We start from the raw sequence: 14144 nt of genomic DNA, 5'->3' as shown, positions 1-14144 counted from the left end.
ATGCTACTACGTTGCTCGTTCTCAACCCTTGAGACCTCGTAAATCTATGTTGTTATAGCCTCACTTCAGTTGCAATCCTAGCCTTAATCACGAGATTTTGGCCTATGATTGGACATTTGAGGGTTTTTTCCTAGAGAAGGAGAGAGGGAGTGGGGACAGGGGCAAAGTAGTCATTGGACAAAACCCTAACATAAAATAGAGCATTTTATCGAATGGACAGAGTCAGTAAAAGGTGGACATTTTTTCGAATAATCCCATAAACCACGGCGTCGCTCACCATGCACCAGCCCCCCTCGCCTTATCACCGTCCGCCCTCCCCTCCCTCACCTTGTCGCCGCCGCCACCAGCCCTCCCCCTTCCCTCTTGACCGCTAGCGGCCAGCCATGGATGTTGCCCTCGACGAAGACCCCCCATCAGACCATTCCGGTGAGCGTCCTCGTCCCCTCCCGCTCCCGATCCTCATCCTCCTCTCCCTTGACTTAACGTGATCCCGCCATGGTGGCTCTCCCTGCCACCCCTGTGAGGGCGGCATGGGGTTTGGGTTGCAGACGGCGGGTGTAATGGAAAGGCGGGGCTTAGCATTAGACCATACATGGGGCTGATTCATGGATACTGCATTGCGCTTGCGTTGTGGGGAATGGGAGGGTGGATTTAGGGTTCATGGTGGTATGGGATTTAGGGTTTGGGAAGTGATGTGAATCATGATATGAAGTATTTATTATTAGCTTGCACGAGGTCGATCATTTGAGCACCCTTGCACAAGGTAAAAATCAAGTACAATGGAAGCAAATCATAGAGGCTATGGGTATAGGTCGGTACTAATATCAATCAAGAATAGAGATAGTGGTTCTTTGTGATTCATGCTCCGAAGTGCCTTTTTTCAGTTTTGTTTCTAAAGATTCCTTGCAAAACGAATAGTCGGTGGCCATGCCACCATTGAACCAATTCATCTTTTCTTTTACCGTTGATGTACCTTCTTTTATGTTACAACCTCTCATATTGGCCACTACCATGTGCCCCGTTTCAAGCATGCCTAGTGGATGACATTGTGAAGCTGCAACCTTTAATACCTACTTTATCGGCCCCGTATATATGATTATTTGAGTGCCTACTTTGCCCATCCTACACGACCACCACTACCATGCATGTGTGCCTAACTGTCAGCGCTAATCACCCATACGAACCTAGCTAAGCCCTGATAAACGTAAAAAACCACATATACAACAAACCAAAGTTAAAAACAAAAAACTGCACACGGTACCCTACGTCATAATCAGAGCTTGGGTAGTTCGTCTGTTCACCATCCATACTAAAACAGCTCCAAAGGTTGACTGGCCCATCCGAACGAGGAGTGCCCATCACAAGTTGTACCCTATCACCGGGACATGTACACACATGCCAAAGAAAGTGACTTCCAAAAATGAGACACCTCACTGACTATGGGTAAACCTAACTTGCAGATGTAAGGAGGCACTGTGACAACCGTATAAACACAAGTGTTGACGACGCCACGTGGCTAGAACCTTGCAACCACAACCAAAACCCCATCATTGGTATCTACAATGAAGCACTTACACGCAATACTAAGAGCAACTCCAATGCGGTGACCCATTTCGTCTGCGCGCGTCCATTTGGGTCGGCGCGGACAGAAAAGTCGGCACAACCCGCCGACCCAAACGGACGCGCATCTTATTTCCGTCTGCCTGCCGACCCATTCCCAGCCCATTTTTGAGCCTCATTTGCATCGGCGTGGACACGAGACGGACGCGCGCAACGCGCGCCAACTACTCCCCCTGGCCCGCTAGTCGGCGGCAGCCTCCACCACTTCCCTCCACTTTCCCCAAAAACCCTCCCGCCCGCGCGCGTTCCCGCCGCTCGCCATGGATGATTACCTCGATGCCGCCACCGGCCTCGCCTCGTCCGGCATCATGCCGCCCCCTCCGGCAAAGGCAAGCCTCGCGCCCCTCGCAAGACCGCCACCGCGACCAAGCCGAAGAAGAAGCTGACGACCGAGCAGCGGGCCAGGGAGTCGGCGAAGAGAAAAGACCGGAGGCACGCGACGGACGCAAGGGACGAAGCAACGGCCGCGGCCGCCATCGTCGCCGCCGCGCAGCAGGAGGACACCAATGCCCGTGTTGCTGAGGCAACGAGGAAGGCGCTGTTGTACCTAAGGTTAAACCCTGGCCAGCACGGGCTCGTCAACGCTGTCATAGCCGCGACCAGCACTGGCTCATCTGTGTTTCCTCGAATGGTGCTGCCAGAGTCGCCCCGCGCGTCAGCGACTCACCCCGATCCCCGGCTTCCACGTCTACCCGCAAGCCTCCCGCCTCTCCGGGGAATGCTCGTTGGAGGTGAGCGTGGTGGCACCTTCCACGCCCTCGCCCGTGCCCATCGACCTCAACGCCACCCCGGTAGCCGGTGGCTCGTCATCCGGTGGGCGCGAGGAAACGCGCGCGGGAGATGCCAGCCGACATGATCCCTGGCGCCCACAACCTGTTCGACAGTATGCCGGCAGCCGGCGATGACGATTTCATGCAGAACATCATCTTCGAGGGCGGTATGGAGGCCGTTGGCGGTGTCGCCGTGGCTGGCTACGATCCCGACGAGACACAAAGCCAGGATGACCGAGGGTTGTTCACGCCGTCGACCTTTGATCAATCTGGCATGCAAGACGCCTTCATGCGAGATCAGGTCGGCCTGGACCTGGACGGCTTCCTGCTCGACCACGAGTTTCTGTAGGACTACGGCCTCGAGGAAGAGGATGAGTTGGACATCGACGGGGAGCCTTTGTTCGAGGACGAGCTCGCCAACCAAGCCGCCGGGGTGAAGCCGAAGCGCAAGAGCAGGTGGACAAAGTCATACACGACGGCCGAGGACAAGCTTCTTTGTGAGTGTTGGAGGGACATTGGGCAAGACCCCAAGACCGGCGCAGAACAAAAGGCATCAACCTTTTGGACTCGTGTCCATCGCTAGTTCCATGAACGCAAGAAGTTTCCGCCGTACCAAATGCAAAGCACGCGCGGGTGGGTGTCCATTTTGAAGCGATGTAAGGTGATCCAACAAGAGTGCAATAAGTTTTGTGCCACTCTTGCGAGCATCAAGGCACGCCCGGTGAGCGGCATCGGCATGCAAGTCATGGTATGCATGCAAGCGCCCCTCTTTGTGTCATTCCGTTTACGCTTGCATGTCCATTTCCATATCCATTTGTCAATATGCGTGCATGCAATTCATTTGTAGGCATTCCAAACTTTGGAGGCATTCAAGGTGCAACATGAAGGCAAGTCCTTCCACCTCTCCCATTGTTGGAGGGTCATCAAAGACGAGGAGAAGTTCAAGGCGCAATTTGCTGCCATCATGGCGCGTGGGTGGAAGAAAGCCGAGGAGGAGGTTGGGGAGGGCGAGAAGGCACGACCGCGGGGAAAGACAAACACCAAGAAGGAGGACAAGCGGGATGCGGCGTCGATCGCCTTGATCACAAGCGTGGAGGACATGATGACCAAGAAAGACTCAAGGGAGGAGAAGCGCCGGAAAGACAAGGAAGAGCAAATGAACGCCTTCATGGAGATCCAAAGGAGGAGGCTTGAGATGGAGCCGGAGAAGCAAACGAGGATGCTTGAGATGGAGGCGGAGAAGCAAGCCAAGATGTTAGAGATCGAGGCCGCCAATGCCAAGACCAAGGCGAAAGAAGTGGCTCTCGCTAGCATGAAGACGGGGGGGGGGGGGGGTGGAGATCATGAAGGTGGATCTCAACACCATGTCGCCAAGGAAGAGGTCGTGGTTCGAGAAGATGCAGGCCGACATGCTCAAGTTCGACGATGAGTGATCTATGGCGGCTAACGCCATCCTTTTTGTATGCCCGCAAGTGTGCTGGCATGACCACGGCCGCGATGGCGTGGTCGAACTCCCGCCCCTTTTTGTGTGCTGACATGTGTGCCAGTCGCTGGCAAGTGCGTCAGCATGAACTGTGTGGTGTTTTTTGAAGCTGGCATTGTATGCTGGCCGCTGGCATGGTGCCGACATGAACTCTGGACGACGGATGGCCGCTGGCGGCCGCGGGCCTTTTTCAAATTTGTGCGCGAACATAAAATGGGTCGCAGGCGTTGGGTGCACTGCCGATCCAAAAGAAAAACAGGACGGACGCCGAGCGGGCGGCCGACCCAAATGGACAAAAAGCGGACAAAAGCATCGTCCATTCGGGTCGGCGCGTTGGAGTTGCTCTAATGGGTAGGGCCTCGCTACTAGGTGTTACTCAATCTACTGCCACTGAACTCTTTATTATGAACCTAAATTTCTTACTATTGTTTAACCCCTACTATATGAAAGAATGGAACATTTTCACTCTCATGGAACAAGAAACCACGTGCCTCAATGAAAGGAGTTGTAATTGTTTTGTTATGTACTTCGACATCAGTCGTGAAACTATTATTGCTAGATTATTTCGACCGCGTTCTTTTTTGGTATTTATGCTCGCTATCAGATAATGAAAAGAAAACATGTGAGACGAGATTGCTTTATTAACTAGCCAATAATATTTATTAACTAGCTAATAATAACAAACCGGGAGATCATTAATAGAAAAAGGCGCGGAAATCTCTCCTGGCTAACCGAACTAGTTCAGATGCTAGTACGTTGCTCGTTCCCAACCCTTGAGACCTTGTAAACCTACCTTGTTACAGCCTCACTTTAGTTGCAATCCTAGCCTTAATCACGAGATTTTTTGTGTGTATGATTGGGAATTTTAGGGTTTGTTTTTTCAAAGAGGAGAGGGAGAGGGAATAGGGGCAAAGTAGTCATTGGATAAAACCCTAAAATGAAATAGAGCCTTTTATCGAATGGACAGAGTGAGTAAAAGGCGGACATTTTATCGAATAACCCCATAAATCACGGCGCCGCTCACCGCGCCTCCAGCCCTCCCCCCCGCCTCGTCGCCGTCGCCGCCGCCACCCCCTCGCCTCGTCGCCGTCGCCGCCGCCAGCCCTCCCCCTCGCCTCGTCGCCGCCGTCAGCCCCTCGCCTCGTCGCTGCCAGCCCTCACCCTTCGCCTCTTCGCCGCCAGCGGCCAGCCATGGACGTTGCCCCCGGCGAAGACCCCCCAGCAGACCCCTCCGGTGAGCGTCCTCCTCCCGTCCCGCTCCCGCTCCCCCTCCTCCTCCTCTCCCTCGACTTGACGTGATCCCGCCGTGGTGGCTCTCCCTGCCACCCCTGCGCGGGCGGCATGGGGTTTGGGTTGCGGGCGGCGGGCGTAATGGAAAGGCGGGGGCATGGGGTTTGGATGGATTCACGGATACTGGATTGCGCTTGCGTTGTGGCCTTGTGGGGAATAGGAGGGTGGGCTGTGTGGGATTTAGGGTTTTTGTCAGGGGCGACAAGACCACATCCATTTTGGATCAGGGGGGAAGGGTCACCTTTGCTCCAAAATCGGACAGCAAAGGGAAATGGTCAGAATTTTTTTCTGAAGGGGATTGACTAGTTTGGACCAAACCCTGTAATGCTGATTGCTCAAGTTTAGAAATTGTGGGGGCAGACTACTTCCTTGACCCGTGGAGCCTGGAGATAAAAAAGAAAGGATTCAGGGGATTTTTCCCACGCCGAATGGCAACTATTTGTCCTAGTCTTCTGCTTGAATCGAGCTAGGTTAGCGGCTGCTTTTGTTTTCCTGTCTGGTTTCTTCGGAGGAAATACCACTATAGTGTTTGCTAAAACACATTTCTAGGAAGTGCAAGGATGGAATCTTTTTTTGTATGTGAAATCGGTGAAGCAGAGATATCGCTGTTTGTGATTTAGGTATTCTGCTCAGTTGTTTATGTGACCTGTGCGTGTCATGCACTCTATATCGATGCTTTCTTATCGTGCCAAACCATAGGGAATGGTAGATGCTTATACAGTACTTTATATGGAATACTGAAATGATGTTAACATCCCAATTTACCATCTGGAAGTTATTTTGACTCATATTACGAAAGCTGTTGCTTGAGCACGATGTAGGCTGACAATTAGCAATCTTCGCGCTCTTCTCTGCAAATAGCATTTGAAACAAGTTTTGTGGCCTGAACCTGCTGTCTTTGGACTTCTTTTGTTTAGTTTGAGAGCTAGGGTGAGGGGAGAGGTTGATTGCCAGTTGCCACTAAAACCATCCGGCTGAGATTGAAATTTACGGTATCTGGGGCCTCACCTTGCTTGCCGGCTACCGCCTTCATAATTATTTCATCTCTATAGTGGATTGCTTGTTTTGTTTCTGCAGTTTTTCTCATTCATTGTAAGTTGTTGATATCAATCCCCTATTTGGTATGCCATTGCTGAATTTCACTAGTTTAGAAAATAGTTCTTCTACTTTATTATCTTGTCACTTGTATGGTGTATGGTTCATGGCCCATACAGTACACGAGTCTACATGTTGTTCTTTGTTTTTTGTTTCATGAGTATTGTTCTTTGGTATGCTGGATACGGTCATGGGTGTTATTGTGGTGATCTGTTTCCTGCTGGTACATCGTTGTTTGCAAGCTTGTATATTTGTAGGTATTGAAGCAACTTTGCTCTTTGAAATGCCAGTGTGAATATAGTTTGCCCAGTTGAAGTATTTCCACTGCCCTTTCAATCACATCACCTTTGTGTTTTTCTTTTCTTTAGACACTCTTTTTCTGGGTATTCTGTGCATGATTAGAAGCAAAGAACAGCATTTGAGTTTGGACTGAATTTACCGTAGGTGATATCTCAAGTGTATCTCTACTAGCTACTAGCTTTATGCATAAAGTTCCATTACTACTTGAGCTCGATGCCAAAAATAAGGATACCTAGTAAACCTATGAGAAAGAATTGATGAATAAAGTGCCTATTTGTTCATCAATTACTACGCTTGTGTTAAACAAGTGGTGGGTCGAGTACTACATAATGGCCGCTGCATTTTATGATCATTATAGTTTTCCACATGTAACCTGTCTGTGCTTCTACTTACGATTGCCTTGTACGCATCCCACATTTTTTCTTGTCCACCTTGCGTGCGTCTTATATGGAACATCAGCAGAAGTGCAAATTTATTTCTTCTCTCTTGTATGATAACTAATCAGTCATGTGTTTCTGTAGGCATGTATTACCGCAGAAAAAGGAAGTGTTCCGACCCCATCAATAATCTTTCACTTACTGGAAATAGGGTTCACAGTTGGGGATGTGGCAGTGTTACCGAGGAGTGGGACCGCTTGTATGCTCAGAAGGTCCAATTGTTGACTTTCCTTTCGACTCTGCCCGAGCCTGCTCTGAGCTATGGGCCGAGTGCTGAAACTAATATGGCCAATTCTATCGAGCAAAGAGAAGAGAAAAAGAGTGTAATAGTTCTTGATTCGGATGATGAAGATGAAAGCACAGAAGCACACAAACATCTGACGCCTGAGAAAAACAAACAGCTCACACCTGAGAAAAATAAACATCTGATACCATCAGAACAGGCTGGTGCTCTCATGAGGGTGGTAACAGAAGGAATTGATGAAGTAATAAATGAGACAATGCCTGTTAGAGACCAAAACAGTCAAATTGTTCCATACAGTCCAAGTGCAACTTTAGTGAATCAGTATCCTGTTACCAGCTATCAACCATCAGCAGTTCTGTTTGAGAGAGTTATATTGCAGAAAAGACCTGAGGAGGAACGTATCCATGATCTGGCTGTATGTACTTTTCACTTGCAATATTTTTACTGAATTTTTACCAAGAGTTATATTGTTGTTTTTGTTCTACATGCTTGTACTGACAAACTAGTAGTATCAACCGCTTGATCAGTATCTCTGAAGGACACTGAAACTGGTGTCTTTGTTTTCAATTTTTTTAAATGTTCATCCATAGTTATTTGTCGCATCTTAGTTCACAAGTACCCTTTGTCTTGTAATGAAAATAATGGAGTTTAATTGTCTGATATTTGCTCAATCTATTCCAATTCAAAGCTGAAAGTTTTCATTTTCCAGCTGTAACTCTTGCTGCTCAATGTAGGTTGCTACCCATAAGGAGAAAATAGCAGAAACACAAGTTCTCCCTCCACTTCCTAAGGAGAGAAAAAAACGAAAAGTTGATCCAAGCTCCCAGGTAGATGGGGATGTTGAAATTGTGCCAAGAAAAAGAAAAGGAAAAAATGAAGCAAATCCAGCAGTATTTGATTTGCCCTCAGAACGTTACAATCCTGCGGGGGAAGACGAGCCTGTGGAGGAAGATGAGCCTATGGGGGAAGATGAGCCTATGGAGGAAGAGCATATACAAGAACAGGAAAGTGATGGCCTTGAAGATTTTTGGAATGAGTACTCAGTGGCACTTGAAAGCTCTAAGGTACAAATTATAATCACAGACTTACGACTTTTGTTGCTGCAGCATTTTGAAACATATCATTTTGTAATTTAATAGTTGTGCTTATAATTGCATGCTCTGTCTGCAAATTGATTCAACTTGTAAAGTTTGAGGATAGATGAGAGCTTAGCTCAATAAGAGAAATCTGCGTACTTTATTTTCCCTAAATTGTTTATTTGGATTTATGTTGTTTGGCATAACCATTTAGTTACATTTATTGGCCAGCTCGACACACTTGAAGAGGCAGCCAATGAGAAAGAAGTGGGTGAGAAAGAGGTGGACAACGCTTGCAATCATGATATACAGATTCATGAAGATCTGGGCCATGTATGCCGTGTCTGCGGTTTGATTGTGAAAAGGGCTGACACTATCATTGATTATCAGTGGAGAAAGGTATCTTATTTGTTTAAGATATGTGATGATGCTTCTGTAACTCTGAGGCCGTTTAGCAACATATGTATTTTTAATTTTTTGGAAGTTCTTACCAAGCATTTCTTTTAGCAACAAGCAAAGTGGCCCACAGGAACGTGTGGGATCCATTTGGTGTGCTGAAACTGATTTCAAATACATTTTTTATTTTGCATTACACTATTGTGTTGTTTGAACAAAATCTGTTTTTATAAGAGCCAAGTGCCTAAAGGGGCACAATATGCCAATCATACATGAGAATTAGTCCATGCCATCTTATCCGGCAAAATCGACACATTTGCTCATGCCGCAGAGCCTGACGCTGGACCTCGTGGGTTGTTATTTTGGTTATTCCTGTATTTCTAGCATGAAGAAACTTTTCTAGTATAGCGCATGTAGTTGTTATTTTCCGATATTCTGTATCTACTGCTATGCATTATAATTTTTCAGAAATGTCATGATGGCATAATATAAACTTTGGAATGACTTGAAGTTTAAGCGTATGATTGGAACGATCAATTGACATTATGTTCACCTCATGTCAGGCATCAAGGTCAAGATCATATTTCTCTGAAAAGCGTTCAAAGGATTCTGACGAGATTGTCACTGGTGATGTTAGAGTCGCTGAGGAACTCAATGCTTTAGACATTGCTATTCATCCAAGACATGAAAAGCAAATGAGACCACATCAGTTGGCAGGTTTCCACTTTCTGGTCAAGAATTTGGTCTCTGACAAACCAGGAGGTTGCATTCTAGCTCATGCGCCTGGTTCGGGGAAAACATTTATGCTCATCAGTTTTATTCAGAGCTTCTTGGCAAAATATCCCTCTGGAAGGCCTCTCGTTGTACTCCCTAAAGGTATATTAGGTACTTGGAAAAGGGAATTTCAACAGTGGCAAGTGGAGGACATACCACTGTATGATTTGTATTCTGTCAAGACCAGAGCAGAGCAGTTGGAAATCCTCAAGTCTTGGGAAGCCAAAAGGAGTATCCTCTTGGTGGGCTACACTCAGTTCTCTTGGATCATTAGCAGTGACGAGGGTGGCGCCGTTGCAGCTGGATGCCAGGAGAGGTTGCTTAAGGTCCCGAACCTACTTATAATGGATGAGGGCCATTTACCTAGGACTGAGTCAACTAATGTGCTAGAATCACTGCAGAGAGTACAAACTCCACGCAAGGTTGTCCTATCTGGTACACTTTTCCAGAATCATGTCTCAGAAGTGTTCAACATCATGAACCTTGTACGCCCAAAGTTTCTCAAGAAGGATTCATCTCGTCCTATCGTTGCTCGTATAATGAGTCAAGTGTCAATATCAGGTCGCAGGATTTCAAAAGAAGACACTGATAAATTCAATGAGTCGGTAGAAGAGACCCTGCTGCATGATGGTGACATCACGAGAAAAGTAAACGTCATTAGAAGTCTCAGAGAACTAACAAAAGACGTGCTTCACTACTACAAGGGTGATATCTTGGATGACCTACCTGGCCTTGTAGACTTCAGTGTCTTCTTGAAACTCAGTCCCAAGCAGAAAGAAATCGTTCACAAGTTGGAAGCCTACGAGAAGTTCAAAAAAAATGCAGTAGGAACTGCCCTGTACATGCATCCATGTCTATCTGAAATGTCAGAAGTCGCAGCGGCAGACAGGGCTTCCAACTTGACGGATGCAGCTGTTGATAGTCTGGTCCAGTCTATCAATGTGGCCGACGGTGTGAAGGCCAGATTTTTCACCAATATCCTGGCACTTGCGGAATCTGCAGGAGAGAAGGTCCTTGCTTTCAGTCAGTACCTACTTCCCATGAAATTTTTGGAAAGGCTACTGGTTAAGACAAGGGGCTGGCATGTAGGAAAGGAGATGTTTGTGATCCGTGGTGATAGTAAATGTACTATGGAAGAAAGAGAACTGACAGTGGCTCAGTTTAACAACTCTGCTGATGCAAAAGTCCTGTTTGGCTCTATCAAGGCATGTGGGGAGGGCATCTCCCTGGTGGGCGCATCGAGAGTGGTCATTCTAGATGTTCACTTGAACCCCTCCGTTACCCGTCAGGCAATCGGGCGGGCGTTCAGGCCTGGACAGCAGAAGAAAGTGTTTGTCTACAGGCTCGTAGCAGCTGACTCTCCGGAGGAGAACACCCATAAAACTGCGGTCAAGAAGGAGGTGATACCGAAGCTGTGGTTTGAATGGAGCGAGCAGCGCTGCACGTCGGAGGGCTTCCAGCTGAACGAAATCGACATCGACGACTGTGGGGACGAGCTGCTGGACAACAGGGCAATGCGCCAGGACATCAAGGCCTTGTACACAAGGTGAAGGCAGGCTGGCTGTTGTACATACACCGTGTACATATGGCTTGCCGATCGTTGGAGATTGTCATTGCTCTCAGGTAAGAAGGATCTCGTGGAGAATCATTCTTTTTCACATTATGATGCCTGCTTCTCCTTGTTTTGCCTCAAGTAACGCGTTCGTCTTATGACCATTTCTTTTCTTTGTTTTTCTTGTACAGGGTGTTACAGTTGCTGCTCCGTTGTGGTGGAACTCCAAGCAAGGGTTTTCTGTTGTTGGTGCCGTCTTCCTGCATATGTCTGTTGGGTGACCTACCTACCTACCTGTTTTGTAGTATGTGCCGACTTCGGACAGCAATTAGCCAGGGAACCGATCCTCGTCGCATCTCTTGATCAGGACTCCCAGGATTAAGCGGATACGCGTTTTTTTGCTACCTTGTCGTGACCGAATAATGTTGTTGTGTTGGATGCCAAACCTCGGGCTGCACGGCACCTCCCACCGTCGTCGGTAGGGTGATAAGTGTTTTCTGTGCGCAGGAAATGCAGGTACTCTCTGTTATGAGGGGAGGAAAACTGAAATAACCCCTGCAAGTCACAAATTGGAACTCGGTGTCGTGCTGAGAGATGTACAGATTGTTTGGTGTCTTAAATTCTGTGTCGTCCAGTGTTCATCCATCTATCTATTTGTTTCTGGCTTAACAGTGTTCATCTATCTATGTGATTGATTTGCTGGTTTTTGGAAGCGCTGTCAATGGGATGGCGCTTTGGTGGGCTGGCGCGGCTGTTGTGCCGCTGCCCCTGCGTTCTGTTCTCATCAGAATTAGAATGGTAAGTTCCCAGTCTGGCATTTGACAGTGCTTCTGATTTTCTTTTGGCACAGCAAAAGGCCACACATCCATGCTGATTAAGAGAGATTTATATGCGACCTGTAACAGTTTTGGTTTTGTCTTTCTTGTATCTTTTGGGCCGGTGCAACGTCCCATTGAATATTGGCATGGTTTCTTGTTTGCATACCAAGCATCTGGTTTGATGGTAGCCCCTGCCTCAAAGTTGCGTCATCATCAGAGTACTTGCAAGCTCAAATACTTCCGTGTCAGCAAGGTTGGCAACAGTTTTTTTTTCTTTTGAAAGTGAGTGGTCTGCCTGTAGGAAGAGTTCAAACAAAGTTTCAAGCGAAGCATTGCGAGTCAGGCGCATGCACCCCTCGTTGCTGCATGGGGGCCAGCGGGTGCTGCAAGCTTCGAGACGAAGGATCCCGATGCCACAAGGAGGTGCTAAAAGTCGCCCTCTGGGGGCGCACCGGCGCTAAACCGTGTGCTGGGGGCGTGATGGCCCCCAGTCGCGGCACCCACGTTTGTTTGAAAACTTAAATTTTGTCATAAACACGGCGCAAATTAAACCAAACTTCGGCGAGTTCGTTCATATTTAAAATATTTTATAAAAAAGAAAAAAAAACGACACTAGGCTGCTCCTCGCTGTCTCCCTCGCCGCCCGCCGCCCTTGCAGTTCTACATGCCGAGGAGGCTGTAGAACCGCGTGTAGTCGCCGCCGCCGTCTTCGTCGTCGTCGCCTCCGCCGCGGCCGCCGTCCCTACTGCAGCCCTCCCCCGGTTGGCGCGGCGGGTTGGACGGTCCGGGGGCGTCCTCATCGTCATCGCTGTCGAGGATCACGACGCCGTGCTCGTCCTCGCGCCCACGTTTGCGGGCGGCTATCTCCTCCAGGGCCCGGCGCTGCCGGACCATCTCGTCGCGCGTCCACCGTAGGGCGTCCTCGTCGGAGAAGCCGCGCCGGGCTATCTCCTCGTACTCCGGGGGGAGGCTGGGCTCCGGTTTGGGCGCGACGAGGACGAGGCGGCCAGAGGCGGGGGTGGAGTCGGCGATGCGGACATCGGAGCTGCGGGTGCGCCGCGGGAAACGAGACGATGAGGACGACGAAGCGGCGAGAAGCGAGACGAGTCGCTGGCAAGGAGGGCCCGCAGCTCTTTCGTGCCAAAAATGATTCACCCGGCGCCCCCGAGCGCCCCCCAGCACGCCGGGTTCGGGTTGGGTCTGCCGGCGCCAATTTCGGCCCCAGCCGGCGAAAATTGGGCCCTTGGGAGCGTGACTGGGCCGATTTTTTGGCGCCGACGGCCGAAAAGTCGCCTGGGGGGCCTTGTTGGGGGCGCGGCTGGAGATGCTCTATGGGCATCTCCAGCCGTTGCCCCCCCAATGGCGCCGAAAAAGAGCCGCCTAGGGGCAAGCCGGCGCTAGATTGGCCCCTGGGGGCGATGTAGCTCCCAGCCACGCCCCCAGGCGCCGTCCCCAAGTCGCGGAAAATTCAAACTTGGCCATTCCTGCTCACAAAAAAACGCCGCAAGTCCGGCGATCAGCGGCCCAGTTCGGCGATCATCACAGTTCGGCGATCGAATGAAAAGTTCATCGTACAAAAAAAAGGACGCGTGGGCAAGGCATCACATGGCGGGGTCCGACTCTTGCGTCGGTGGAGTCGGCGTGCGCGGGCTTGGCGGTGTCGGAGTTGCTTCTGTGCTGGGTGGCGTCGGCGCGGCGTCTGTGCTGCTGGGCGTCGTGGAGGCATCATCGCTCGGGCATGGCGGCGGCGTCGGCGTGGGCGTGGGAGTTGGCGGCGCCGTCGACTGCAGCTGGTTCAGGATGAGGCCGCGCTCCGCCAAGTACCACGCCTTGACCCGCTCGTCGTTGCTCTGGAGCATGTCCGCTCCGCCCAGCAGGAAAGCCAGGTCGGTGTTCCTCTTCTTCGCGGCGATGTTGGTCCGGAGCAGGTCGAGTTTGACGGCGTTGTTCGTCATCAACGCCGACCACCGCGCCTCGGTCTTCTCTTCACGCAGGGGCGGCCCGGGCCTGCGCGTCGGCGAGGCAATGCTCAATGGACCCCTGCACCCGCGTCGTTGCCGAGTCGGCGTGTTTCCCCTTCTTGGGCCCTTTGTTGCCTTCGGGTCGCCCGTCGTCCGCGCCTGGCGTCGGCGCGTCCGGCTTGTAGGTCTCCTTGGACTTGGCGAGGGTGCGCCGGACATCCACCCACTTGTCGCACTTCTCGATCCGTTTGAAGACATGGAGGTACTTGAAATCTTGGTCGTTGTTGTCCTGCCGAAACATGCCGAACATCCGCACCAGCTGCGCCGA

At 50.1% G+C, this 14144-nt stretch overlaps 1 pseudogene across 1 annotated transcript; it reads left to right on the top strand.

The window, feature by feature from the left end:
- Positions 1–383: 383 nt before the first annotated feature.
- LOC123122442 (uncharacterized) lies at positions 384–11684 on the top strand (annotated as a pseudogene). The gene is made up of 12 exons (XR_006460211.1): positions 384–426; positions 1461–1603; positions 2262–2691; positions 2740–3023; positions 3238–3687; positions 4098–4224; positions 6241–6255; positions 7080–7654; positions 7974–8303; positions 8547–8714; positions 9275–11108; positions 11229–11684. The product of XR_006460211.1 is annotated as an uncharacterized protein (transcript).
- Positions 11685–14144: the final 2460 nt, after the last annotated feature.

The sequence above is a fragment of the Triticum aestivum genome, chromosome 5D (assembly GCF_018294505.1).
Source record: "Triticum aestivum cultivar Chinese Spring chromosome 5D, IWGSC CS RefSeq v2.1, whole genome shotgun sequence".
Classification (NCBI taxonomy): Eukaryota; Viridiplantae; Streptophyta; class Magnoliopsida; order Poales; family Poaceae; genus Triticum; species Triticum aestivum.
This window is presented reverse-complemented; position numbering and strand designations above follow the sequence as displayed.